Source organism: Triticum aestivum, chromosome 2A (genome assembly GCF_018294505.1).
Source record: "Triticum aestivum cultivar Chinese Spring chromosome 2A, IWGSC CS RefSeq v2.1, whole genome shotgun sequence".
NCBI classification, from domain to species: domain Eukaryota; kingdom Viridiplantae; phylum Streptophyta; class Magnoliopsida; order Poales; family Poaceae; genus Triticum; species Triticum aestivum.
The window spans coordinates 250,319,073-250,323,063 of NC_057797.1; the positions used below are offsets into that span (position 1 = coordinate 250,319,073).

Below are 3,991 nucleotides of genomic sequence, written 5' to 3' on the forward strand. Positions count from 1 at the left end.
AGATACAACACCGTTAATATTTCCTCCTCAAGCATATGGGTGGCCTGCCTACACAAATCATCAAGATTGGTACTGCTTTGCCAGTAACCTTGTGGCAATATCTGGTGAGTATGCTTTTCTTGAACACCAAGGGGCATGGATCTCCAATACGTTGCGATAGATGTGATCTATCTTGTGCCTCATTTGAATGAAAGGAATATAAAAATTGTCAATAAAACTATGTAGGAGTGAAATTCAGCACAACCAAAAAGTGTTAATCACTCACACAATTAAGCAATACTGAAAACTTTTACTTGGATTGGGTTGAAAACTTTTACTTGGATTGGGTTTCTCTATTAGCTGCAAACCTTAAGATTACATAAGATCCTTACATTACAAACAAGGGGAGATTTTCAACAAGCTATTGACAATTGATCTGTAACGTTAGCAAGGTAGATCTCGATCCCAAAGCCATGCCATTGAGACATGTATTGACATATACTTGGTGAAGAGAACTCTGCTGTCATATGTAAATTTACCTGTCCTCCCAATCTATCAAATGGCATCTAAAGTGTGCAAGAATATTATCCCCAGAGCTATAATATTACTGGCATGCTAAATAAAAAGGCAGTGCTCTTGCATGTTGTTGGCCTTGCTGCATGGATGGAAGCATGTCTATCTTCTAATTTATTTGCAATATTTAAAATTTAAATTTACACAGATAGGTTAGAACATCATTCCTATAGGACATGAGGTGTTGCAAAGGCACAAGGATTCACAATAGTGATTATATGAGGAGTAAAAAAGCATTTAGGCTACATCTAGAGCTGTCTATGTATGTCCAAATTTTCATCCAGCAATGGTGAGTACAAAGATACACATAATATGAATCAATTGTACTCCCTCCGTCCCATAACATAAGATCGTATTACATCCAATTTTTGAGCAAAATGAGTGCAATAAGATATTATATTATGGGACGGAGGGAGTACTTCCATTTGGACGCTGAAGATAACTGCCAAATACTTAAAAAGAAATTTGGAATAGGGGGAACCCGTTCAGTCAAGTCCAGAATTCAGCAAGAACTGCACAATGTTCACAAATGTACTGGATCACACTTCACTGAAGCCTGCTCCTTGACTGATTTATGTGCACATAGCCACGTAGTGAAATGCATCTGGAAGCAGCAGAAATGTTAAACAAAATAGACGAAGGAGCAGAAGCCCCGATCTTTTCCCAGAAATAGAATGAGAGTATGTAGATTCAGAATTTTAGATTAAGGAACATTGACCAGAGGAAGGATCAGCAGTACAGAACCAAAGTAATGAATAACTTATGGTAAATTTGTAAGGGTCATTTGAAACTGAAGTATTGCACCTGATCTACTTCTGACGAATACCACAAAATCATGAAAGCTCCTCAATAGCACCGTAAACCAACTGATAGAGAAGCAAAGGAGATGACCAATCGTTCAGGAGGCAGGTAGCAATGATGGCTCACATGGATTTTGTATTTTGCATTGAAGGGGATGAATTTGCTCATCACCATAGTTAAAGGTAGTTTCAGATGATCATGATTTCTGTATTCATTAACATGGCATACAGAAATTAGCAAAATCAATGAAAATGGAAGAAATTAGCAAAATCAATGTTATTGGTGGACAGAGATTTTTCTTAAAGATGTAGATCTCAAAGTAAACAAAGTAAATAATCATGTCCAACAAACGATAGACAGGCTACTCATTACATGAACCAGGTGTAGAGAGCTACTTGTAGAAACAAGTAATAATGACAAAGTGCAACCAATTCTTCTATCTTTATGTAACTATGCGTCAATAGGCTCAATATACCTCACTTGTAGCTGAAGTGAAGATCGATTCTGGATCAATGCAAGCTTCCGGGTATCTCCACAGTAGCAATATCATAAGCTTCTGGGTTGTTGCACTTGCTCCCTTGATATAGTTGAAGCAAGAAAAAATATTCAGTAAACTGAAATGAAAAAATTTTATAAGTAGAGAACCATCATCATCGTCAATAGGTCAGAAAGAGAAGCGCCCTCACCGCCCAACCACTTTGTGGTCGCTGCAGCGAACGAAGTGAGTAATATGGTCGTGTTGTACCTCAGGCAGTAGGGGGACAGTGTTGAGGGAGTGGAGGTGCTCAGGTGGTCTCCTTGCATCATTATCTTCCGTCTAAAATTGATGCAGTTGGGCTCAAATAGATCGGCGCGGTGTCACGCTCGGCAGCAATACCTCTGTATATCAGTAATCTCGATGGTGGTACAGAAAGAAAAGAAGCAGAAGCATCAATTTTTTTTGTGGAAGGATCATATACTGGGAAATCCCGTTAACATGAGAAAATACTTGTGTATTAGTACAACATGATAGTATTGTAAGTTTGTAACTCCTTGTATAATGAATATTTCAGAGATTTTTCTTTAAGATGTAGATCTCAAAAGTAAACAAAGTAAATAATCATGTCCAACAAACCATAGATAGACTACTCGTTACAGGAACCAGATGTAGAGAGCTACTTGTAGAAACAAGTAATAATGACAAAGTGCAACCAATTCTTCTATCTTTATGTAACTATGCATCAATAGGCTCAATATACCTCACTTGTAGCTGAAGTGAAGATCGATTCTGGATATGCAAGCTTCCGGGTATCTCCACAGTAACAATATCATAAGCTTCTGGGTTGTTTCACTTGCTCCCTTGATATAGTTCAAGCAAGAAAAATATTCAGTAAACTGAAATGAAAACATTTTTAAAAGTAGAGGGGCTTGGTGCCAAGCATTTCAAATAAAACTAACATCTCTAGGACCGTCTTCTCAAAAAATAGAAATGGAAGACCAGGTAAATTTTGCAACAGTCTCTACTTTTATGAAGAGTCAACTGACTATCATAATTTTTGGAAGGGCTATGACTATCACACTCATGAACAAAAAGATACAATACATCATTGGGAAAATGGCATACTAAGTGCATATTGCGAGAAAAGATATATATAGAGTGGCTAAACTCTCCCACACTCACCTTATCTTATAACCTGAAGGCACATATCAGCATACCCAAGCTTCTTTTTAGACTTATTCCATTCATAGTTGGTAGCTGCTTACCCATTGTTCTAGAAAATTCACTGATAACAGGAACAACAATGATTACATTGCATCAAAGAAACAAAAAAAATGCAGCCAAGTAATTCTGGCATGGTACTACCTCACTACTCAACATGCTTTTGTATCAATCTACACTTGTGCCCCGCCCCACTAAAAATCCTTTGTAAAGCACCACTTAAATCTAGGGTTGGGATAAAGATGAAATGTCGAATATAATCCCCCAACAGCAATATACACATGTGAATTCTAGCTGCAAAATTGAGTTGACTGGTGATGTAATCGGATTTTTGGATGAGTCAAGTTTCTTAAACATGTTTATGGTACAACACTTTTGACAAATGTATCCATCTACCATTACCAAACTTAAGACCTCAAAACAAGGTTTTGCTAAGAGAAACAAGATCTGAATTTCGTAATATGAGAATAGAAATTTGCAAGAGAAAGAAGCCGAAAACTTACAAATAGAAGGGGAAGGGCCGGTAGCTGGAGGAGCAGTACTACGGAGAGTCGGAGCAGCTGAGGAGGCCATGCTCATGGTGGTATTCCGTGCAGCGGCGACCACGGCGGTTGGTGAGCAGCATGGGCATCCATGCATGATGTGCTCCACTGCTCCTCCCCACGGCGTAGTGCCCAATTGGTCATTAGAGATTATATACACAGGAAGGTGAAAAAGGAGAGATGTTGAAGGAAAGGAATAGTCACGGGATTTGAGGAGATGATTAGGAAATTGTTTTGGAAGACTATTAGGAAGCTTACAATGACGTCTGAAGCTTCCTTTTGCTTTTGCTATTTGGGCCAGCCAAATCTCACGCAAAACTGATAAGAACCGGGCATGTGTTAGTTAATATCCAGAACCTGTTTATTTGGTGGTCGGGTGCCGCGGCGCGGCGGCTCC

The 3,991-nt window shown here is 38.7% G+C and overlaps 1 long non-coding RNA gene across 3 annotated transcripts; it reads right to left on the bottom strand.

The window, feature by feature from the left end:
- Nucleotides 1-966: 966 nt before the first annotated feature.
- LOC123185210 (uncharacterized) lies at nucleotides 967-3,620 on the bottom strand. 3 transcript variants are annotated; one of them, XR_006493221.1, is made up of 6 exons: nucleotides 3,556-3,620; nucleotides 3,014-3,116; nucleotides 2,592-2,691; nucleotides 2,099-2,232; nucleotides 1,829-1,930; nucleotides 967-1,156 (listed from the first exon to the last, which is right to left on the bottom strand). It is a non-coding gene; the product is annotated as an uncharacterized lncRNA (long non-coding RNA). The 3 variants fall into 3 exon arrangements; XR_006493220.1 differs by having other exon boundaries at nucleotides 1,829-1,967; XR_006493219.1 differs by lacking the exon at nucleotides 967-1,156 and having other exon boundaries at nucleotides 1,668-1,967.
- Between the last annotated feature and the right edge of the window lie 371 nt (nucleotides 3,621-3,991).